This window comes from Mus musculus, chromosome 16 (genome assembly GCF_000001635.26).
Source record: "Mus musculus strain C57BL/6J chromosome 16, GRCm38.p6 C57BL/6J".
Classification (NCBI taxonomy): Eukaryota; Metazoa; Chordata; class Mammalia; order Rodentia; family Muridae; genus Mus; species Mus musculus.
Window position 1 is genome coordinate 90,073,764 of NC_000082.6, and position 25,895 is coordinate 90,099,658.

A 25,895-nucleotide genomic window follows, 5' to 3' on the forward strand; every position below is an offset into this window, starting at 1 on the left:
GTTGCTAGGCAACCTATTTTGCTCTAGATACTTCCTGAAAGCAAGCCCAACAGCAACCAAGAGTCAGCTAAGTAAACACTAACTATTAGTGACAGGTTCAAATAATGAAGGATGCCCAGCATCCTTAAGGCTTATTTATTTCATATGCCGTCCTAACGCAAACGTGTATTTCCCCATGTCTTACAACTGAGCCAATAAGCCACCTTAGGTTGGACTGGATGCAATTGCCCTTTATAACCCAGAGGGGTCCAAACACTAGGAAACAGGAATTGCTTTCTTCAAAATCGTAACTGTGCTTTGAATTGCAAACATCTCATTTACCAGCTGGGAAAGATAACCTACTTCTAAATGCCCAAGTAAGAGGTCACACGCACCTTTCTGTTAAAGCTGATCACTAACTTATCTGACTATTGCTTGGACAATAACCACACAGTCCCTGTCTTTTCAAATATGCAGATCCACAGGGAACAGAACTAATTTTATTGTTCCTAATTTAAGACCTGGGACATTAGGGGACATCCTGAAGACGGGGGACAGAACAGCCAAGTACATGAAAGAAGTCATTTAACGGGAAAGCATCGGTGTGCTGGCTGGTTTTGTGTGTCAACTTGACACAAGCTGGAGTTAGCACAGAGAAAGGAGCCTCCCTTGAGGAAATGCCTCCACGAGATCCAGCTGTAAGGTATATTCTCAATTAATGATCAAGGAAGGAGGGCCTATCCCATTGTGGGTGGGACCATCCCTGGGCTGGCAGTGCTGGGTTCTATAAGAAAGCAGGCTGAGCAAGCCAGGGGAAGCAAGCCAGTAAGCAGCACCCCTCAATGGCCTCTGCATCAGCTCCTGCTTCCTGACCTGCTTGAGTTCCAGTCCTGACTTCCTTGGTGATTAACAGCAATGTGGAAGTGTAAGCTGAATAAACCCTTTCCTCCCCAACTTGCTCCTTGGTCATGATGTTTGTACAGGAATAGAAACTCTAAGACAATCAGAAAGATGGGTGGCTGGAATCGTGGACTGCCATGTCATTCCTGGGAAATATAAAGACTTTATGTCCACATGCAAGAAGCCCAGTGTGTCACAGGGAATTCGTGCTAAGGACACATAATGGCCCTGTCCTTGTTCTTAAGAGATCCTCTAGAAAACCTTCACCATCGCTACTGTGAATACTGATACTAGCTTAGGGAGTACCTGGGGACAGACAAGTAACCTCATTAAGAAAGAAATGTTGCAGGGCTGGAGAGATGGCTCAGCGGTTAAGAGCACCGACTATTCTTCCGAAGGTCCTGAGTTCAAATCCCAGCAACCACATGGGGGGGTCACAACCATCCATAATGAGATCTGATGCCCTCTTTTGGTGTGTCTGAAGACAGCGACAGTGTACTTACATACAGTAAATAAATCTTAGGAAGGAAGGAAGGAAGGAAGGAAGGAAGGAAGGAAGAAATGTTGGGCCAGCAAGATGTTTCATCAAGCAAAGCTTGCTCCCAAAACCTGACAAGCTGAATTTGATCTCCATGTCCCACCTGGCACAAGGAGAAATATGACACGCACACATACACTAAATAAATGTAAAAATAAAATTAAAGAAATAATTGATACAAGTTATCGAGTGAAGGGAAAACTCATTGTGAGGTTTAAAGTTCAGATTTCTGCCCTCCCTTGCATACACGTTTGGATATCTATGTGCTGCAGTTTGAACACTTGGGTGTTTGAACACTTGGGTCCTGGCTGGTGGCACTGTCTGGGCAGGTCATGAAACCTTGAGGAATGCAGTCTTGCTGGAGGAAGTATGTCCCTACGACCTGGCTGAGGCTTTATAGCCTGCCCCACTTCCTGTTCTGTTTCTCTATCTCTTCCTTGTGGATGACATGGCCGGCCGGCCTTTTCCACCCCTGCCACCATGCTTTCCTGACGACGGCCATGGCTGCCCTGCTAGGGTAGATTCTATCTCTCTAGAGCCAAAACCAAAATGGCCCTCTCTCCTCTAAGTTGCTTTTGCAGCATATTTCCTCACAGCAACAGGAAAGTAACTCAGACACTATATCATTAGAATTCTCTAGTGACCAAAGGTACCTAGGACAGTGAGGTATAATCTACAGGTTAGACGCAACAAGCATGGTGTTGTGCAAATGATAAGCTGTCTAAAGAAGCTAACAGAATAGCTGTATGTGCCTGGGTGGGTCCTGTGAAACACATCAGGGTTCTCACTCACTGCAAAATTGCTTCATTTGTAACTTTTTAAAGAATGAACTATGGAGCCGGGCATGGTGGCCCACGCCTTTAATCCCAGCACTCAGGAAGCAGAGGCAGGTGGATTTCTGAGTTCGAGGACAGCCTGGTCTACAGAGTGAGTTCCAGGACAGCCAGGGCTACACAGAGAAACCCTGCCCCCCCCCCCAAAAGGAATGAACTATGAAAAAAATAAAAAATAAAAAGACTTCTGGGGAGTGGAGGTGTATGCCTTTAACTCCAGAACTTGGGGGGGGCAGAGGAAGGTGGATTTCTGTCTGAGTTCCAGGCCAGCCTGATTTACAATACAGAGTGAGTTCCAGGATAGCCAGGACTACATACAGAAAATCTTTCTCAAAACAGAAACAAACAAAAAAAGACATAACAAACAAACAAAAATAAAGCGAAACAAAGTCAAAGGTAAGCAAACGTTTTTTCTTCACTCTGTGGTTTCTCTCTAACTCTCTGGAGTAACTCCAATTGGGTTTCTTACTTCCAGCAAAGGCAGACTCCTCAGTCAGCCCCAGTGACTTGCTTCACACACTCATCATAACAACACAGATGCAACTTTAAGCGGGGTCCTCTGGACCATTCCTTAGCTACCATCCATTTTCTACAGTTCCCAAAATAAAACCCATACCCAGCCGGGCGGTGGTGGCGCACGCCTTTAATCTCAGCACTCGGGAGGCAGAGGCAGGTGGATTTCTGAGTTTGAGGCCAGCCTGGTCTATAGAGTGAGTTCCAGGACAGCCCGGGCTACACAGAGAAACCCTTTCTTGAAAAACAAAACAAACAAACAAACAAACAAACAAGCCATACCCAGCCACTCTCCCATGCTCTGTGCTTACAAAGATATGAAGACTCCAAAAAGAATGACCAGCTATAGATCTCCGTCAAAAGCAGTCAGGTCTGCCAGAAGCCCAGGAAAGAGAAAAGAAAATGTCCAACCCATAAGCATGTCTAACGACACACAGCCCAACATGACCACTTCTAGTTGGTACCACAAATTGGGGACTTCCATTGGAATCTCAGGGGAACAACATCTACGTCCCTCAAGCACACAATGAAATTAATGAACTCTAGAAATGGCAAAGAGTAAATAAATACCAAGAACCAGCTGCTCAGTCATATTCGGAAGCTCGCCTCTGCCCATTGAGAGAAGATGTGACTTGACTAGGGACACAGTGAACCAGCTGTGACGGTCACTGTGCACTTCTGGGAATCCAAGCCTACAACTGCAGGAAATTCATTCGCAGAGACATGGTGAACCCATGTCTTAGAACAAGCAAAGCCCCTGAGTGAACACAGTAATGTGCGCAAGTGGATTTTGTGCTGTTCCAATTCACAGTGCACCACGCCATGTTAGAATGGGTGCTGCCATGACGTAAGGCAGACAGGCTCCAACTGGAGTTCTAGAGACCACACAGTTCCCAACCTGGGCCAGCAATAGCTTTTAATAGGCTTGAGGTTTCGCTTACTGGCAAAGCATTTGCCTAGTGTGTCGGCTCCCAAGTCCTGTGCACAGTGCCACCAAAAAGGAACAACAAAACACTGCCCCCTTGGTTGAAAGCAGTCTTCTTAGTTAAAATACCAAAACAATTGAGTCAAGAAATTTTAAAAGACTATAATACAATTCGTTTCCATGATTTTGTTTGGTTAAAACTGTACATACAAGTAGGGGGAGTGGGAGAATTCAGGTGGGAAGGGTGGCAGCAGGGATGGATAGACAGATGGACACATGGACAGATGGTTGGTAAGAGGTAGAAGTCTACTAATGTAGAGTTGCATAGACTTGTGATCCACTGTTATGGTTTTTAAATTTTTGTAGGCTAGTGTTGTTGAAATTACTACACGGGAATCCCTAGCAAACGGTTCGGCCTTTTCACTCACACCGAGTCCACTACCACACTGAGACAAGATAAAAAGACAGAAATAAGATAAAAAGACTGGGGGCTGGTGAGATGGCTCAGTGGGTAAGAGCACCTGACTGCTCTTCCGAAGGTCCGAAGTTCAAATCCCAGCAACCACATGGTGGCTCACAGCCACCCGTAATGACCTCTTCTGGTGCGTCTGAAGACAGCTACAGTGTACTTACATATAATAAATTTAAAAAAAAAAAAAGATAAAAAGACAGAAATAATGGAGCTGAGATAAGGAAGGGGGCCGATCATCCTTCACGGTGACAACACTGTCTCAAAGGCTGATTGCAGGGTCAGTATTCCTCTCCTGTGTCAAACAACAGTAGCCCAGGTTTAAGGCCTCAATGTATATGCCCTTGAGCAGGCCTCATTCCTTATTCAGACACTGAGACTCTCAAAACTTTACAGCAAGGACACTGTGTGTCCCGTGGGCCAGACTCGTACATTACCTTGTAACCTTGTTAAGTGTCTCCCACCCCCTAGAAATCACAATTCCCCTCCCCTCATCCTCTACATGACCATTGTAAAAACCCATCCTCGGCTATATCTCACTTCCCCCTGAATGCACCCTTCCCCTAACCGTCCTGCATAAGCCTGCACTAAAATGCCTTTAATTCAGTCTCCAACTCTGCTTCCTAGCCAGCTTCTACTGAGTTCTTTTCACTATCAGAGCTCCAGGTGTTGGTTTGTGAGTCGAGGTCCCTAAAACTCTTGGGGGAGGGGTTCTCAGGCTGACGAGGGCGACGGTGGGGAGCTGTGAGTCCTCTATCCCAACTGTACCGCTGATGGAGAAGAAGGGACAATGGGACAGTGTGTGGAAGGGTGACATCTTCCAGGAACTGCATCTCCTCATGCCCCGTGTCCGTGCAGATAAGCTCAGTGTTTTGTCTGCCTGAATCACCTCTCCTCATAGGAGTTTACTGCTCAGACACTCAAACCTTGCGGACGGAAGCACTTGCTCCCTCTGTGAAGGGCTCCCCACTATTCTCAGGCAGTGCTCTATTTGCCTCTCGGATCTCTTAAGTGATGGCTACAATTCCCTGTGGTCACCGTCCATTCAGCTGCTCCCACTCGATCACCGGCTGACTCACACAGCAGCTACTCATTTGGGTTCTTGGTACTTGGGATAGCTCTGGATTAAGCTGTGGTTTAAGCAGGACAAAAACTATTTGCCCCTGAAAGGTCAGCCTGGACATTGTGTCTTCTGTGCCAGGCGTGGCTACAGAGGAGATTTTAAAGGCTTAGCGCATCTCCAGTCCACTCACCGCTAGAGTGGACCGCAGCTTCCCATTAAGTCAGTTAACCTACATTTGTCACAAAGCAGTGCAGTGTGTCACTGACCCACTTTGTTTCACTTCTTTGCCAGTCAATGACATTCACATGTCACAATGGATTGCATTTTTAACTAAGGAATTAAATATATTTGCCCTGGATTTACTCAAGTGAGCTTGAAAGGCATTAGTGTCCACCCGTGGGGTCTATTGCCTAAGCCACGGAAGTGGCTTGAAGCAAACCGCATTAGCTCTCTGTTCCAGAGACAGCCCAGTCCATTAAAGGGAGACCTGGGATGAACGAGGAAGAGCACTCACAGGACGCCAGTGCCCACACAGGACTGCTGTCACCATCCTCAGGAGGAAGGACAGGTGTCACGCCACCATCGCGGTATAACACAAACCAAGTGGCTTCAACAAGATGGCTGATACCGCCCGCCAGCCTGAGGGGATTTACAGTACCTCAGAAGACAGAGCTCTAAGCATGGCCACGTTTCTAGATAAAGCTGACAGAGGTAGGGAGACCCACCCTAAATGTGTGTGGCACCGTTCTAAGGGTGTCTGTCCTGGACTACATAAAGACGGGTGTGCTGAGCGGCAGTGTCCACAGCTTCCTGGTTGCCCATGATACCTTGTGGCCCCTGCTACTCCTGCTGCCACAAGCTTTAAACCTCGCCCTTAAGTTGCTTTTGACAAACATTTTGTTATAGCAACAAAACTGTTAGCATTTTATCTAAGATCAGCCAGGTATGCCAGACTCGCTATACAAGGGGCTGCTCGCCCCCTCCTCACTCTCTTGCTCTCTTGTTCCTGTACTGTCCTCACCCCTTCCCCCTCTCTCCCCATTGCCCTCACCCCCACTCCATGTGCTTATGGCTAGCCTCTACTCCTCTACTTCTCTGCCTTTCTCTGTCTCTACCTCCCTCTCAACTCCCTGAATAAACTCTAAACTACACCATCGTGTGGCTGGTCCCTCATGGGGAAGGGATGCCTCAGCATGGGCTCTCACAGGCACCCCCTTACCCCATATCTGATTACACCTTCACTAAACATATTCCTCCTCTCTTTATCTCTTTATAAACACAACAGAAACTAATATAGAGGAGAAACTTGTTTTCAAACAGTCCTGGAGGCCAGAAATCCCATGTCCAGTTACTGTCACGGTTGGTTTCTGGGGCAAGCCTTTCTTCTTGACTTGCAAATGGTCACCTTGTCCCTCAGTCTTCCTATGCTTTCCTGTGCTCATACTTACCAGGCTTAAAGGCTGTGCCTGAGCCTTTAGAACACCATTCCTACTGCACCGAGCCCTATAGTGATGATTCTGCAAAGCCTAAATGTTCATGAAAAGACCCTATGTCCAAAAACAGTCCAAATGGCCCCAGCACTGGCTAGGAAGAGGGGTGGGAGAGGGAGGAGGACATGGCTTATTCCATCATGAAAGGACTCCAGAGGACTCACCGGATGCTAATCCCTAGCTCATTGGACACTAGGAAGAAAAGGTGTTGGCTTTTGTTTTTTGAATTGTTTATTTGTTTGTTTGTTTGTTTTTCATTCATGGGAAAGTGAATATGTGCAAGCTAAAAATCCTCGACTTCTGTTACAGGCTTCATTACAACCCCCAAAACTCACACTGCAAGTCCTAACTCCCTGTGGCCTTATTTGAAAATGGAGTTATTTTAGACGTGATTAAAAGGAGGTCATGCTGGAGTCGGGTATGCACTAACGCAATACAACTGGTCCCTTATATAGAAGGGGAATTCGGACATGGGCACACAGGGAGGATGACATCCAAAGAGAAAGGGGGAACTTGAGGCAATGCATCTACAAACAAAGCAACGTTGCCAACAAAGTACTAGAAGCTAAGAGGCACACAACAGACTCCCCCACAATGTCCTCAGAAAATACTAACCCTGGCCTGTGATACCAGATCTCTTAGGAATGTTAGACTCCACATGGTTCATTACTTTGTTTCTGCAGCCTGGGCTCACCTCCCCTGATACAGTTGCTAGCTCATCCTTTCCAGGGAAGAGGAACACTGTCCTGGTTGGCAATGTCAGGAAAAGATACCAAGTACATGCTGCCCTGCCCAGCCCAGCCCTGCCCTGTCTCAGGGAGCAGACTGTCATTGAGCCTCATGTCCTCTCTGCCATGCTCCTAGGGCTGGCAGCCCTGCACATGGGGAGGTTGGCAGACAAGCCCATCTGGCTCTCACTTCTAAGTCCGTTCTCCAGCTAGCTTTACTACAATAATCTCAATATTTTGACCTCCATCTGTCTGAATTTTGTGTTAAGTTCATCAGTTGGCTCTAAACTCTAGGAGGACAAGGAGGCAATTAATTATCACCAGTCAACCCCCTACAGTGGTCTTCATTCAAACAGTGTCACACGACACCCTACCCCCACACGCAAGACAGTCTATGCTACGGTGCTATGTGCTATGCTATGGTGTAAATGCGTTCCCACAAACTTCAAATGTTGAGAACTCATTTTTCAAATTTGCATATGGATAATCCCTATATGTGATTCTTTGTGACATAATTAGGACTTCAGAAGGTAAGTCTCCCACAATGCCAACCTATGCTCTTAAACTTCCCAAACTCCTGAACCAAGAACTGAAGAAACTTCTATTCTTTATAAATTACCTGGTGTCAGACATTTTGTTCTAACAACATAAAATACACTAACACACCTGCCTATCCACAAAGGCGTATTAACATGGAAAAACAGGAGTCCAACTGAGGTACCCTAAGCAGGAATCCTTTATTCTTTCTATAAAGCCTGAGTCTGGGGAGAGAATCCTTAGTAAAGTGCTAGCATGCATAAAGTAAGGCCCTTCAGTCAATCTCCCAGAGTCTATATAGAAAACAGGTGTGGAAGTGCAGGTGTGGGAGCACAGGTGCCAGAGAACAGGTGTGGAAGCACAGGTGTAGGTAGGAACACAGGTGTGAGAGCACAGGGGTGGGAGTGCAGGTGTGGGAGTACAGGTGTGGAAACACAGGTGTGGGAGTACAGGTGTGGAAGCACAGTTTGGAAGCACAGGTGTGGGAGCACAGGTGTGGGAGCACAGGTGTGGGAGCACAGGTGTGGGAGCACAGGTGTGGAAGCACAGGTGTGGAAGCACAGGTGTGAAAGCGCAGGTGTGGAAGCACAGGTGTGGAGCACAAGTGTGGGCTCACTTATTTGCAATTTCAGGACCAGAGAAAAAGAAAGACAAGGATCCTTGGGCCAGTCAGACTAGCCCAGTAGGTCATCTCCAGGTCCTAATGAGAGATCCTACCTTTAAAAGCAAGAAAGATGGCTCCTGAGGATGACACTCAGGTTGACCTCTGACCTCTACCTATGCACACAAAAGTGAACTTGCACACTTACACAATCCCCAAATGCACATACAAAAATAACAAAGTCACACAGGGTTGAATTAAGAGCATAAGTCAATTACTTGAGGAAGAGGGGGAAGCGGTGTCTCAAGTAAACTTTTAAGAGGAAAAAGACCGATTCCTTACTGGTGACAACCATCAAGGCTACAGTAGACTTGGGCTTTCCAAACCAAATAAAGGACAGGCACACATGAAGGAAGCCAAGAGAAACAAGCTGACTGTGCTGGGGAGAAACTGAGTGTTGGAATAATTCAAGTGTGTCATACCTGACCAGCGCCACTTCAGTGTGGCCAATATCTGTTGGTCTGGAGACCTCAGCAAGCTGTCACTGAAGGGGAGGGCACAGTGGGACACAACAGTCCCCACTCACACCATTTTCTTCTCCCACTCTTCTCCTCTTTCCTTGTACCAGCCAACAGTCTAGACTTGCTGGCCACAAACAGCATCATATGACTTCAGAGCTTGAGAAAACTAAGTGTTTTGAAAGGACCAGCTTCAGAAACCACCCTAAGATCACACCATGGGACAGAGGAAGCAGGGCTGGCAACTCAGTGGCTTACCTGACAGAGCAACAGAGGAGCTCAGCACATTGGTGACAGCACATTGGTGACAGAACTTCCTTCCAGATCAACACAGACTTCTACAGTTTGAGGTGAACTAGAACCAGCAAATGACAAGAGGTATGGGAAACTGGTAGGGATGGGATTCCAGGTGCTGTGTCTGACCAGCCTCAGAGTCAACACAGATAGCTGCAAAGAAAACACTTAGCTGGGCTGCGTCTAGAAAAGAGGAGGTTAATGGCTCACACATGCTGGACTGAGGGATAAGTTATATGAAACCAAATCCATTTCAAGGAGGCTTTTGGCTACTTGAAGAACACTCCCAGAAAAGGGGAGTTGCGGGGAAGGACCCTGTATGTCCTGAAGACAAAGTTTAGAAACCAGAGTTGAAGAAACAGCAAAGTAATCTATCGTGAAGAAGAGAAAGAGGGAAACCCCCAATGATCTGAGAGTATTTGGGAGCTCCTAAGTCAGCTGCTAAAGTCACTGAAAAGCGAAATTAGAGATGTGCTCCCTCCCCAGGTAGGAAGCAGCTTCTCTGTGACATAATTTAATGCACTGGGAGGTGGTAGATCACACCTTTCATCTTAGTACTCGGGAGACAGAGGCAGGTGGTTCTCTGTGAGTTTGAGTCCAGTCTGGTCTACAAAGCAAGTTCCAGGGCAGCCAGGGACTCTGTTACATAGAGAAACCCTATCTCAAAAAAAAAAAAAAAAAGGATAAGGGTGGAGACTGCCCGGAGGTTAGGAGCAAACGCTGCTGCTGATGGCTTGAGTTCAGTCCCTAGTGCTCACAACTCACACTGGGAACCCAGTGACACAGGGCTCCTTCATCTCTGGCTCTGAGGACATTGTTCTCACATGCCACACACCTACACATGCACACATACTCACACCTATGCATGCACATATACACACATACACACATGCCTACATATGCATACATATGTGCAGTCACACACCTACACATGCATACACGTGTGTGCAAACACACCTACAAAACACAAGCACACACACCTATATGTGCACACACACACACTTAAAATACAAAACATAAAACAATGGAGGAAGAGGTGCTATGATGAGCACACCCATGGCCTTCCCGGCTCAACATTAAATGTAACGCAGTCACTACTCCACCCTGAACCTCCCTCTCTTGGGAACTCCGATTCTACTTACACTGCAAACCAGCGGTGGTCACAACAGACTGATACCAAATTGGAGGGCTTTTCCATTTACTTACCAGCTGTCCAACTCTGGACACCAGCCCAGTGTGCCGCAAGCTCAGAAATAACAACAGGGGCGTAGGGTGGTAGGGTCTCCCTCAGAAGGCAAGGGCTCAGCCCCACCTCAGACATAAGCCACAGAGTGAGTGCAGCAGGTACCGTGCCTCTGCTGACCCAACTACAAGTCCAAGTGTAATTACAACCCTTCCTCGGGTTCACTCACTTGCTACAACACCCACAGGAATCGGGAAAGCCATTCACTTACAGCCACAGGTTTACCATAAAGGCTCCAACTCAGGAATGGCCAGGGGACCTCCGTGCATGGGGTAGGGGAAGGAGACGCAGGCTTTCTGACACATCGCCCTCCCTGCATCAACCCAGAACCTCCAAATCCCCATTGTCCGATGACCTTTCAGAGGTCCCGTATGAACAAGTCATCAGCCCCTGCCTCTCCCTGGAGGGGAGGATGGAGCGGAGAGTTTCAGCCTCTGAACACATCTTGGTCTCTTTAGAGACTAGTCCCATCCGGAAACCAATCAGAGCTGTGATTATAAAAAGATAAAAGGTATAGGAATAAGTTCTATGGGGGGTGTGGTGTGGTGAGGTATGAGGGAAGGGGATGTCTCGGTGGGCCCATGCCGAGGCATCCCTTCCCCCTGGGAGACCAGCCACATATATATAGCATAGACTAGAATTTATTTAGGGCATGGGGAGGGGCGTTAAGAGAGTACTAGATATAGAGAGAAAGGCAGAGAGGAGAGAGGAGAGAAGTAGAGGCTGGCCATGACCACGTGGAGAGAAGAAGGAATAGAACGGGGAGAGAAGGGGAACAAGGGGAAAGAGACAAGAGAGAGAAACAGGAATAAGAGAGGGAAGAGGGGGTAAGGAATCCCTTTTATAGTGGGCCAGGCCTACCCCGCTGTTGCCAGGTAACTGTGGGGAGGAGCATACCTGGCTGTTGCCAGGTAACTGTAGGAGTGGAGTTTAGACAGAATGCCAACAAACAGGCCAACCATCTCAATAGCATAGAAGACAAAGAACATTCTAGCAACGCTAAGCCAGGACCCAGGACTAAGGCCAAATCTGTATTGCTCATGACATATATCTTGGGAAATTCTGTTTGTACACAGATCTGAAGATCTGACCTTCTTGTTGGCAGAGCAGCCTGGCGCGTTGAAATGCAGACCAGCCTATCTATGCCTTTGTCACAGGGGCTGCGGAAGCTTCCTTCGTTTGTGCGCGGTGATGGTTTGGGTGGGAGAGGAAGGCATGGGAGCCATAAGCACAACAGAAGGGTCGCACAACACACAAGCTGACACCCGGGGACACTCCCGCCCGCCCGCCCACCACCCGTGTGCATCTGGTGAAGGCAACAGCTCGATCTGCCAGTCCTCAACAAAACCAGAAGTGTCCCCACCCCACGCTGAAAACATCGTGGGAGACCTTGGCAGTGACCCAAGACTAAGACTCGTAGCAACCACTAAATTATAATATCGATGATGAGCATCAGTAATTGAACAGGCCTGGGCTGGGCACTATCCTTTATTATCACCGCTAGGAAGATGAGGAAGATGGTAATGAAGCTGCCATGCCTCTCTCTCAGACGAAGACACAAAAGCACAGACACTAAGTGACACACGCCATGCCATGCCACTGCGGAATGACTGAAGACATGGTCTTGGGTCACGCTGTACCGTGCCAGCCTGCTACCCATCCCCTGACTTTGTTTAGAAAAGCATTCTTTTCTGTAGGCGAAAATCAACGGGATCTAAAGCAGCTGGCATAGTGTGCCCACTAGGCTGGGATCAGACTCTCCCATCTATGTTTCAGGAGGCCAGGGGCTCTGAAGCTCCAGGCCTGCAACTACACCCCCCACACCAACCCACAAGACAGTGTGTAAAAGGCAGAGTGAGTGGGTCTGGTGCCAAGAAGCCAGAGCCAGTTTATTTCCATCCCAGTGTTAAGACAGCCGGCACCAGGTTGAGGCTAAGAAAGGCTCCTTCTAATTTAAACTTTATTTTCATACACATGTCACAGCTTCAACATGGTGAGCCTCGTGTCTCGCTCTGTGGATGTCTAAGAGGAGGAGGAGGAGGAGCAACTTCCACGGTCGTCCTCTCCCACTCACTCCAGAGCAACTGGAGAATCCGTAAGGGTGTGTTTCACAGCAGAGAGGAGTCTGGGAAACGTTGGGGAGACTTAGAAAGAAAGGAGAAAGCAGGTACTTCCTCCTGACGGGATCTGGTAACAGGGGTCTCAGAAACCAATAGGAGCAGAGACAGTGGTCCTTGTCCCATCTGGGGGGGGGGGGTGGCGGTCAGCTCATCAGGACTCCAAGCCATCTGAGGAAGCCTTGGGCAGAGCACAGAACCCAGGATGGTACCCACCTGGACTCAGCTCATGTTCCTGCAAGGTTACAATCAAAGCCTCCCGCCAGGTGACGTGGGGGTCTCTGGAGATGACAAGGTCATACAGAAGAGTCTTCATACAGGCACTCGGTGCCTTGTGAGAGAGACCCCAGAGAACGGCCTCCCCTGTGTACCGCATAAGGACACAGGAAAAGATGGCAGTCTGTGCTGGAGCAGGAACCAGGCCCGGACACCTGTGCTCGCACATCCCAGCCTCCAGAAACTGTGTGGCCCACAAGCTTCCAGCCTGTGGCCCGGCCTGTTCCATCAGCCTGAGGTATCGTGGGTATGAAGTGTTCCCCCAAAAGGCTCAAGTGTGGGCACTGACACGGCTAAGAGGGGATTAGAACATGAACATGGGCGAGACCTCGCTGCTGGACTGGAGGATAGATGAGTTTAGAGTTGGAAGGCTATTGGGAAATGGGGCCTGGTTGGAGGAGGTGGGCACTGGGGACGCACCTCTGCTTCCGGGCCATAGGGTGTGGCTTTCTGTCACATGCCTAACAGCAATGGAGCCTCTGAGAGGACTGAAACTGGGAGCCAGAGTAACTATGCCCCCCTTTAAATGTCCATCAGGTGTTTTTTCAAAGCAGCAAAGAGCTGTCCAACACACAACCTGAATAGTCTGAGACATCCGGAAAAAACACTGCACCCCAGACACCTGTCACTTCACATCCTCCCCTCCACAAAGAGGCCACCAGACACAGATGGTGCTCAGGAGTGAGTGCGGCCGACCACGTGTCCCCTGCTGGCTGGATGAACCTCAGAGTCAGCACTGTGGGCAGCCTCCAAACATGGCACCCCTTCCCGGGTGAGGACCTGACCAAACAGAAGCTCCAACCACTATCAGGAACAAATTAAATAAAGCAACAGAGGAACCTTAAAGGGCAGGACACAGTGGGCTCCAAAGTTCACCTACCACTTCCTAGCCCAACCACACATGGCTCAGATGTTAAATCACACACCAACCACCCACCAACCGCCCACTCAGGGTCGGGAGCACAGCGTGTCCTATAATCTCAGTCCTGTTCATTCAGAAAGAGAGCCAGCCTATAGACTGTCTAGGGCCCTCGGTAGTCAGGAGCACCCTCTCACTCTAAGACTCCATGTTACAGCTTGAGTGGAAATCTAAACCTTTGTGTTTCCACAAAATCCATGCTGAACCTGTAACCCTCAAAATGATATTTAAAATGGGGTCTGTTAGATCAGGTGTGGTGGTGCATGCATGTAGTCTCAACATTCAGGAGGTAACAGCAGGAAGACGAGATCAAGGCAATTCTCGGCCCCATGGTGATCCCGAGGCAAGACTGGGCCTTGTGAAATAAGCACACTCACGCACTCGTGCACTCACGCACACGTGCCATCCTTCCCTAAGTTGTATGAATCAGCTTTTGAGTACTAACAACTTACTTGAGTCAGGCTATTTTAAAAAGAAAAGAGGTTTACTTGAGCTCAGGATCTAGAAATGCAAAGTCTAGCTAAGGGGCCTTATCTAAGTGAAGGCTGCCTTGCTGCCAAAGGAGTTGGCATGGTTAAGAGATGGAAAGATGGTAAGAGATGGAGAGAAAACACGCTCATGTGTGCATCTGCTCAGGAAGCCATCAAGATCCTGCCATAGCTCCACCCACCTTATCCATAAATGGCTCAAACTCCCTCTTCTTAATACCATTAGCATGTAATTTTAACGATTAGGCTACCGTGACACACAACGCCTTGGAGAGGCCTCTAACCATATCCAGAAAGCTACAGAGATCAGGCCTCTCGGCTGTGAGGACTCAGAGCCCTGTAATTAGTGTTCTGTGACCTCGCCAGCATCTGGAGTCTCCTGGGAAAGGAGTCTGTCTCTATGATGTACTTTCAAGACTGACCTGACCATTTGGGGATTATCTTGATTACGTTGAGGCTGAAAGACTCACCCACTGCTGGTGGTGACATTCTCTAGGAAGGGGACCCTGGATTGAATAAAAGATTGGAGAAACCCGAACCAAACCAAATCCTAGCATGCATGGAATAATTGTAACTGCAGAAGTAAGAAAACCAGCAGCTTCAAGTTCCTACCTTCTTAATCCCCATGCCGTGATGGACCGTGGTCATGAAGGGCGGGGCCTTCTGTAACTCTATCTGGTGTACCCCCATGGCCATAACATTCTCTTGGGGCCAGAGATGGTTCAATGGTTAGGAACACAGTTGCTCTTCCAGAGGATTCAAGTTCAGTTCCCAGCCCCCACATCTGGTGGCTCACAAATGCCTGTAACTCTAGTTCCAAGGGATCTGACACGCTCTTCTAGTTCCTACAGATACCTGCATATGCACACAAAGCATACGCTCACACACACACACACACACACACACACAAATAAAAATTAAATCTTTAAAAAAAAAAGCGAAACTGGAAAGCTGGTGGCTCAATAGTTAAGAGAGCATGATGCTCTGGCAGAGGACTGAGTTCCCAGCATCCAAATCAGATGGCGTGCAACCACCTGGTATTCTAGCTCCAGGGGATCTGATGCCCTTCTTCTGGACTTCAGAGGTCCCTGTATTTACATGTGCACATATCCACAAAACACGCTGCACATTATTAAAAAGTAATAAAGTAATTGTTGCAGATATCCTAATGTTTCAGAAAGAATCACTAAGGTTAAGACATTACACCTTAAACACAAAGGCTCAAAACACCCAAAAGTTACTACCAAGTAAGGCGACAAATAAAATAACTTACTTTGAAGATCACCAGTAGGCCCAGACCTACCCTTAAAAAACGAACACACAAAAATCTTGATCTCTGATTTCTCTTAAAGCCATCCCTGAGCGTCCATCTGTCTTCTCGTTTGTTCTTCAAGCTCATATTCTCAGGCCACATAAGACTTGGAGGCTGGGGACAGCCCAGTTAGCAGAGCGCTTGATTAGCGCACACAAGGCCCTGGGTTTGATTCCCAGACCTGGTGGCACACACCTGTAATCCCAGTACTCAAGAGCTGAAGGCAGTAGGCCCAATGTCAGCCAGACTGGAAGCCAGAAAGGGATACATGAGAACCTGTTGGTAATGATGCTAATGATGATGATGACAATGACAATCACACACACACAGAGGCACGCACGCACGCACGCACATACGTATGTGACTGTATCCAACATGACCATATGACCCAGCCAGAGTCAACAAATCAAGACAGAAGGCTGAGGCAGTCGCCGGTCGGATCCTCTCGGGTGTAGGTCAGATTTGAACGGCCACCATGTCGAGCAAAAAAGCAAAGACCAAGACCACCAAGAAGCACCCTAAGCGCACAACGTCCAATGTGTTCGCCATGTTTGACCAGTCCCAGATCCAGGAGTTCAAAGAGGCCTTTAACATGATTGACCAGAACTGGGATGGCTTCATTGACGAGGAGGACCTGCACGACATGCTGGCGTCTCTGGGAAGAACCCCACTGATGCCTACCTGGACGCCATGATGAACGAGGCCCCGAGCCCCATCAATTTCACCATGTTCCTCGCCATGTTTGGAGAGAAGCTGAACGGAACTGACCCCGAGGACGTCATCAGAAACGCCTTCGCTTGCTTCCATGAGGAAGCCACAGGCACCATCCAGGAGGATTACCTGAGGGAGCTGCTGACCACCATGGGCGACCGCTTCACAGACGAGGAGGTGGGTGAGCTGTACAGAGAAGCCCCCATTGACAAAAAGGGGAACTTCAACTACATTGAGTTCACACGCATCCTGAAGCACGGCGCGAAAGACTAAGATGACTGAAGAGCTGCTGTGGCTGACACGCCTCTTGCGTTTGCTTGCTCACTTCCTGTCTCAGACACACACACCCCATAGGACCACTGCGTACCACTTATTTTCTCAGTCACTTCCCCTCCCCCATAGGACCTACTGTGTGCCACTTAGTTCAGAGCTTTTCCTCTTTTTTTAAAATGTATTTATTCCAGACCCTTTCTGTCACTTAGCTTGTGTATAATCAGACTGGAACGGGGGACAACGTTGTAAATTGTACTGAAAACGAGATGCAAATAAAAAATGAACCACTGTGAAAGCCCAAGACAATATATCCGGATTTCTGGTTTTGCTGGATTTTTTTTTTTTTACATTTTTATATAATAAAAATGTTATTTTGAAACCAAAAAAAAAAAAGAAGAAGGCTGAGCAGTTTATGGAAAGAATGACCTTTGCAGACGAAAACAGGTAAACTGGGTAGAAATATTTGGGAAGGGGTCGGGCATCTACTTCAGTTCTCCAAATCCAGCTGCTATCCAGCACTCAACAGATACAAGCCCCAAGATAAAATGTTCTGAGGACAGTGGAAGGGAGGAAGGAAGAAGTGTCTGATGTCATCACTCATGTGTCAGTTGCTCAGTTGCTTAAAGCCCCCGAGGTATCCTTAGAGGAGCAACCAAACCCACCATATCTGGTAGAAGTGGAGACTACAGGCTGGGGGATATAACTCAGCTGTGTGCACAAATGCCTCAGTTGGAGCCGCACCATGGCCTAAACCAGGAGTGCATGCCTGTTGCTTCAGCAACTTCAAGAGGCAGAGGCAGGGCTGAAGTTCACAGTAACCCTCAGCTAGATGCAGCTCGGGATACTCGACACCCTATCTCGAAAGATAAGAAGTCTGCGCTAGCTGACTCTCACTTCTCAAAGTCCAGGATATTCCAACGTCTTAAAGATGGAAAGCGAAGGTGTCAGACTGTCTGAGGCGGATCCCTAGCAAGCAGGGAAAGGACAGGTGACTAAAACCTCCATGCTGGCCTCTTGCCACCACCAACCTGCTTCTCAGCTCTCCTCCTCCACACACTCCTGTAACTCACTCAGAAGTCAGAGGAGCAACTCATCTGCTGGAATCAGATTTGAGCAGTAGGAAAGGGCGGCTGCTTTTTGGCCTCCCGAGAGCAGAAGTGGAGGAGGCTATGATGCCCACCTCTTTTTAACCCTTCAAAGACCATCAACTGATAAAGGCCATCCCAAAATCAGACTTTAAAAAAAAATCAGTCAATAGCTCTATGTGACTTTGGATTTTTTTTTTAAATCATTTAAACCCATTTTCTCCCAAGAAATAGCAGTGGGTGGACATCTTTGTTGGGGTTTCTCTTGCTGCGATAAAACACCATGACCAAAAGCAACTTGGGGAAGGAAAGGGTTTATTTCAGCTTATAACTCTCAAGTCACGCTCTGTCCCTGAGGAAAGTCAGGGCAGGAATATAGAAAGTGGATATGAAACAAAAGCAATGGAAGAGTGTTGCTCACTGGCTTATTAATCCATGGCTAGCTCAGCCTGCTTTCTTACACAACTAAGGACCATCTGCCAAAGATGGCACCACCCACAGGGGACAGGCCCCTCCCACACCAAGTCATATGTGGTTCTCAAGGATACCTTAGATTAGTTAGGAACTGCTCAACAGTCTTGACTGTAGGCCAGTCTTATAAAAGCCTTTTCCCTGTTCCTCTTCCTGAATGACTCTAGCTTGTGTCAGTTGGCATAAAACAGGCCAGCACAGGAGGGGCACAGGCAGTAGAGAAGGCAGTACATAAGTCAGTTGTTAGACACAGGATTCACGTGGGGCTCTCCACTCACAAAAGCTGATGTCAACAAATGACAGTAGAAAATGACTGTGCTGTGTGTACACTAGGTTTGGGGGCTGTCTGCTTGCTTGCTTGTGTTTTTGTTTTCGAGACCAACTAGGTCTCTCCCCAAAGCCAGCCCTGAACTCCTCTATAGTCAAAAAGTAACTTGGAATTTCTGAACCTCCAGGTTCCACTTCCCAAATCCAGGAATCACAGGTGAAAGCCACCGTGCAGGTTTTATTATTGTGTTAGAGGCTGAACCAAAGGCCTTGTGCATGCTGGGCAAGCACCCTACCAACTCGCTACGAAGGTCAGTCTTCAAGAACTAACTGCTCTGCCAGGCATGGCAGTTCACTCCTGTAATCACAAAAGCAAGAGGTAGAAACAGAGACTCGCTAAACTGGATGAGGCTTCTTCTTGCGGGCAGGACTGGATCCAATACGTTCTCAGAGTTAATTCAAGCTCTGCACACACACCAGGGGGCACTTACATGGCTTCTCTTCCTGACCCTTCTTTCCTGAGTGACCCGTCTAAGCAGAGAGACTAGACCCCAAAGAACAAGAAAGCCTCCTGCTCTCAGTGAAGAAACACTAGAATCAACATCAGAAAAGTACAGATGTTCAGAGCACCCCAGAAAGCCAGGCTGGGAAAAGAACCTTAGGGCTTGCCGATGAGAGGCCAAGTACTTCTCCACCTCTGATCCAGCAAGGGCAAAGTCATTATACATTATACACTGACGTTAACCGAGTACAAACCCACATAAAACAGTGATGCAGGGGGAAAATGTAAGCACGGCACAACGTGCTCAGAGGTGCTATGGGAGGGGACAACAGACAGAAGCACTCAGGCAGCCAAGGACCAAGACACTGCCAAAGTACTCAGAAGTAGGTCTGTGTGTCTGTGTCTGTGTGTGTGTGCGTGCGCGTGCGAATATATATAATGTGGTGTGTGAGGATAAATGTGTCCGGTGCAGATGTGTGTGGGAATATATTTATATACATGGAGAAAAAAATTACAATACAAATAGAGAAAATGTAAACACTGATAGACTGAGCAGATAGTATATGTCTTATTCAATACCACAGGCTAAGTAATTTATGGAGAACAGAGTCTATCTCTCATAATAGACTCTGGAAAGTGTGGCATAAGTCCAAGATGAAGACACTAGAATATTCAGTGTTCTGCATCTCCCATAGCAAAGAACTTGATGCCCCTGGCATGGCTAGATACAGAAGAGCAAAAGGGCTAATGTTCTGAGCTCGACCCCACTCCCCAAACACATGCCTTCATGAGCTACCCACCCTTCAAAACCCCACAGCCATCACAGGGGCAGCTGGAGTGAGGTTTTGGGTTCCTTTAAAAACAGAAATATAAGAATGTGTTTCTTCTAACCTCAGGTGTGGGATGCGGGGCTGCTTCAGACTTCCCACGGCAGCTGACTATGATTTGTGGAGTGCTCTAACAGGGGCATGGTTTTGACAGCCGCAGATAATTTCTGTGAGTGTGTGATGTTTGGAATTCTGGGGACTTTTCAGAGGACATATAAGTGATAAAGCCCCGACAGTGGGAGGCTAGTTGGCCCATTAGTGGTTGGATGCTCTTGGTGGCCGATGGTGGCAGCTGGTTGTGGTTTGTTGAATAGTCAGGTGCAAAGAGACAATTCTGATGACAAAAATCAATCTTGCCCCATGGAACTTGATGCCCCTAGCCAGCGGGAAGCACTCACCCCTTTTCCCTGTATCCTTTTTTCTCTCCTGCCTAGTGTTAGGGGGTTGAGAGGGCAGAAGAAGGAAACAAATCCATGATATAGCCAAAAGTCCAGCTACCAGCGGAACCTGAACGAGGTTCCGAAACCTCAACAACATCCAGAGCTTCGGTACCATCCTTGTGCCTCGTCTCTAAGTTTGAAATGATGACAAACCCAAGGCCTGTGAGCATGGACGTGATCTGTGCTCTGGGAGGATCTCTAAACTGGGCTGGGAAGATAGCTTGCTTAGCAAAGCGCTTTCACTGCATACATGAGGACCCAAGTTCAGTCCTCAGAGCCTGAGTAACAGAGCCAGGCATGGTGATAAAGCCTTCGATTCCCACTGAGGGGGAGATAGACAGGAGGATCCTTAGCAGTCACTAGACGACAGCCTAATCTATTTGGCAGTTGCAGGCTAGCAAGAGATCCTCTTAATCCTGACCATTTGAGTCAATCCCGGGAGGCAATATCGACTACAGAAAGAACTGATTGCCACAAATTGTCTTGACCTACACACACACAAACACACACACACACACACACACACACACACACGATGTATCCCTTTCATACACACACAAAGTGGTGGACAAAAGGATACTGAGAGCTGACTTCTGGTCTCCAGAGCTTATGTGCACACATATGTGCATGTGGACACACACATGCAGAGGATCTTTATGTATAAGCAGCCAACGGAAGACAGATATTGACAGAGATGCTTTTCTTTGAAGGCAACACAGCCAGCACTCGTAATGAACTGACCCCAGGGCAACGGGGCAGTTGAGTAACAGTGTAAAGGAGAGACCTTCTTTTATATGTTTTTAATTTTAACCCACGTGACCATATTGCCTCCTCGATGTATAAATAAACAAAAGCACTTTGGAAACTGTAATGAAATATAGTGCATTTGGGGGGGGGGGTCGCTTCAACCAGAGAAACAGAAGAAGCAGGATAAAAGCCACCTAGTGGGGTGTTGCCCACAGGTGACCCCATCACTGAGATCTGACTGTTTAGAAAGGATTCATTCCAGACAAGCAAAGCTTGGCTTGGGAAGACATGTCCTATCATGTTTCTGCATAACTGGATAGAATTCACTCATAAAATAAATTATGTCATTTCCTTACAGCCGACGACTCCCCGTAGCCTCGTTCTCCAAACAGAATCTCCGTTTCTAAGACTTAATCAGGTGACTCCTGGTTCATCCATCCTCCACACCTGTACTGGTAGAGCGGGAGTTTGGGGGTTGCTGGAAACCCCTTCCCCTCCTCCTGGGTACAGGCTGAACAACGGCAGCACCCAGCACCGACCTCCCCAGGAACTGCCACCACCTTGAAGAGCCTGACCCACAAGCCACTCCCTGCAGCATCACTGAAGAGAGAGTGAATTAAGTCTAAGCCGTATTTCGAAGAGGGTCATCAAAGGCGAGCCTGGCGCCTGACATACAGCAGTTCAGAATCGCGTGTGCTGCAGAGGGCATTGTACTGCCCTCCCCAAAGCTCCTTGCTGAGCTTCATGGGCACAGCACCTGACCCTGTGTGACAACAAACCTGTGCATGAAGAGTAAGTGGCACAGACTCGTCTAACATGTGCAAGGTGCTTGGTGCAATCTCCTGCATAAGACAGACAGACAGACAGACAAGATGCTGCTGCCTTGAGAGTCCAGACAGACAGGTGGAAAGTTCATCTGGCTTCCCAGTTGACCGAGCACCAGGCGGGGCACCCTAAGCATCTTTCTGCACGCGTTTCTGCCTCTCCCCATCTCTCTGTACACCTGCCCCCTCTCTCACTCCCTCTGCCCTCCCCTCCCAAACCCCACTGTTACTCTGAGTGCCACCACCATGGCTCCATTCCCAGCCTCCAGTGTTTTCTGGAATGTTCCCCCGGGCATGCCGTGTATAGTATGCCTAAAAGCTGCCGTAAGCACCAGGTATCAGGTGTTTCTGTTTGAAAGGGGGCAAGCAGATAATGAAAGGGCAAGCAGACGGAAGAGGGTCTGTCACCCCTAGAACTTCCAAATCATCTATGTAGCAAAGTACACAGAAACCTGTCTGTCACGGGACAATGCCTGGACAGGCTCGGCAAAGAGCATGTGGCCCAGCTAGGGACACAAACATCAGTAACAGAGATGGGCTTATCTGCTGTGGACAAAGGACAGGAAATAGAGGGTGGCATGTGGGAGATCCCTTCACCAAGGACGGACAGCAGCAAAGAGAAAGAGGAAAAACAGTCGCAAGAAACCTGGACTTCAGCCCAGCTCTCCACAAAACTGGGCCAGTCACTTAACTTTAGAGACCCAACTTCTCACCTATGGAACCCACCTGAGGTTGAAAGTGCCTAACACAGCCCCTTCTGAACATCAGCCCTTTAGCCTAGAAGGCCACACCCCTCCACTAATTTGCATCACACTCAGAACATAAACTAGGGGATAGAGGACACAGTTCAGTGGCTAAAAGGACTTGTTGCTCCTGCAGAGGGCCTGGGTTTGGTTCCCAGCACCCACATGGTGGCTCACAACTATATGTTACTCCAGCTCTAGGGGAGCTGACACCCTCTCTTGAACTCCATGGGCACTAGGCATGCACGTGATGTACAGACATACATGTAGGCAAAACACTCATAAAATAATGTCTTAAAAAACAAAACAAAACAAAACAAAACAAAACACTGAATTTACTTTTTAAAAAATCTGTTAGGAGTTGAACTATGTCCCAAAGTTTAGTGTACTGAAGCACTTTTTTTATTTTACATGGTGTGTGTGTGTCCATGTGGATGAGTATTCACACTTGTGTGTGGGAGCCACAGAATAACATCAGCTGTCTTCAGTGATCACCACTCTCTATCAGCCAGCACACCTGCCCCAGTGTCACCTGGGGAGCCAGTCCAACCTCTCGAGCTCCACCTAGTCAACTATATCCCCGTCTAACGACCACCAACCACCGTCCCAGAATGTGAGCTGGTCTGAAAAGAGTCTGGGGAGAGAATCAGGCTGGGAGGCTTGGGCTGGAGTGGGCGGGGTCCTCAGCTCCCACTGGACCAGGAGAACAAGGAGAAAGCACACAGAGGACGACATCTGTGTGGGGAAGGGGAGGTGGACTGGCGCAGTCCATCGAGGGCTGCAAGGAGCATAAGAAGAGTCCTGCAGAGCCCAAGAATGAACCAGCCCAGCTACCACTCGGACGCTGGCCCACCCGGCCTTCACACGGTATGAACAAACATCTAGCTTCAGTTTGTCCTGACTGCAGCTCCAGGAAACAGGTGCCAGGTCATTCCCAGTCCACCACTTTGAAGGAAATTTCCTGACTGGCTTCAGGAAATGGAACTTTTACAAAGATGGCTAACAAGCACCAGGAAGGTCTGTCTTCAATAGCAGGGCCTTTGCAGAAGGAGAACCATGACTCGTTTGACAGGGACAGCTAGCAGGCTGAATTACTCATAGACATAGATAAAGAATGGTCTGTTATACAAACAAAGGTCCAAACCATCCTCTTACACACACACACACACACACACACCCTCTCTCATACACACTCACACACTCTCTCTCTCATACACACTCACACTCACGCACACACTCACACATACATACACATTTTCTCACACACACACACTCACACACTGAAGAAGATGGCTTGTGCCCACACAGTCTCTCCCACAATGCCCTCAAACACTGATGGCAATCTCTTGTTGGAGGTGGACTGGGATAAGGGAGGCTCAGCTTTTGACACATCAGTTGTCAGCACATCGCTGGTCAATCGAACAACAGGGAAAGGAGAGAAGCTTGCTTTGCTCACTTTGCTCGCTTTGCTCTGCAAAGGAGGAAGAAAAGGGATTCTTGGTTCTGAACCATTAGACCAAAGCCCTGTGATCTTCCACCTCTGCCTGGTCAACAAAGAGCTACAGGGCACTAGGATCAACCAAATCCATGACTCACCTCCAACACCCAGTCACCAGGCAACTGGAGTAATACTGAAGGCACAGCCACCATCTTGGTTTATTCTCTTCTTCCCCCTCCCTCCCTCCCCTCCCCTCCCCCACCTCCCTTCCTCAATTCCAGTTTCACCTGGTTGATCTGAGAGCTCAGAGGAAAGTTCCAGTGTCAAGGAATTCCACTGTGGAATTGATTTCTCAATATGCCTCAGTTCTATTAAGGTGACCAAACCAGTCTGCTGGGCGACATACCTCAGGCAACAGCAGCCTGGGGAAATACCAGCCAGGACACAGTCTCTGACGTAAGAAGGCAGACAGCCACGTCGACCCAGTACTACCATGCTCACCTTACCTCCCACCCCAGAAACAGAGCAGCACAAAACACGAGGAAAGCAGACTCGGAACGGTATCTGGGCTAGAGCAGGTGTGTGAGATCACAGGGCAGGTGAGAGCTTGCTGCCTCATTCAGGAAGCAACCTAAGACGGCTGCGCCTAGACCATCCATCCGTCTGCAGCTTCCTGGTTCAGTCTGCAGGCTCGGCTGTACTCCACTGCACAGGAATCCTAACTGTTAGAGATTGCTAATCCAAGTGGCCATACTTCAGGCCTGGCTGCTGCCATTTCTCTGCCTAGGGGCGTCTCCATCTCTGAGAGCGCAAAGGAAGGTCAGCGGCAGTCAGTGGAGCCAGGGAGCCTTCACAATCAAGTCTCCTGTTTGAGTAGGATTATGAGTTTGCCTAGAGCAGGAACCAAACCAGACCTGAGGGAGGAGGGAAAGAAAAAGGGAAACATGGACAGGGTAGATGGCTCCGTGGTTAAGAGCTTGCTGCACAACCGTGGGAACCTGAGCTCAAACCCTTAGCACTCAGCTAAAGGCTGGGCACAGCAGCATGCATCTGTCTGTGAACACAGCCACTGGGGAAGGGGTTCGTCCTTGGAGTTCGTTGGCCAACCTGCCTAGCCAAATTGGTGAGCTACAGGCTCAGCAACAAACACTGTCTCCAAAAAAAGGCAGGGGAGGGGTGACAGAGCAAGTGCACATGAGGGTGAGAGGAGGAGGGGACATGACACAGATGACATATGCACTCAAGCACACGCCGCACACACAAAGACATCATAGAGCAGGGTTCAGGGGTCTTGGAAGACGTCACTGGAAAAAACCTGCATTTTATGCTTATTGCAAGGCACCATTCCAAGACAGATCTGTGTGAGTTGACAGTATGTCTGCTGTCCTGACTTGCTAAGCAAGCTACAGGTTCTTGCTTGCTTACAAATGCACAGTGGGCCAACCAGGACTGTGGTGAACCAAAGCCCACCATGAGCCACATCTGTAGGCAAAGGGGGTCTGATTTCAGCTTCAGAGCCAGAAAAGTGGGTACATCCATTGAGGAGCAAGGAATCCAATCCTGGGGGAGATTCATTCTGTAATGTTATCCGAGAAGGTAGCTCAGAGAGGTGCAGTTCTCCGCCTGACCATCAGAAGCCACGCCGAAAGCAATGCCCACTCCTCTCGGCTGGCAAAGGGCTCAGAGGACGATAGTGTTTGCTGGGCAAACACGAGGTCTGAGATCAGATCCCTAGCACCCAAGCAAACGCTGGCCATGGAAACATTTGCAAAGGAAACTCAGAATCTTCCTCTGGCTTCCAGATATACCCACATAGGTATGTGT

General features: G+C 48.4%; 1 protein-coding gene and 1 pseudogene across 5 annotated transcripts in view; one reads left to right on the plus strand and one right to left on the minus strand.

Annotated features, from left to right (window-relative positions):
- The window catches only part of Tiam1 (T cell lymphoma invasion and metastasis 1), a 358,490-nt gene that overhangs the window by 286,653 nt on the left and 45,942 nt on the right, over positions 1-25,895 (minus strand). The window lies entirely within an intron of this gene.
- Positions 16,060-16,802, plus strand: Gm2805 (annotated as a pseudogene).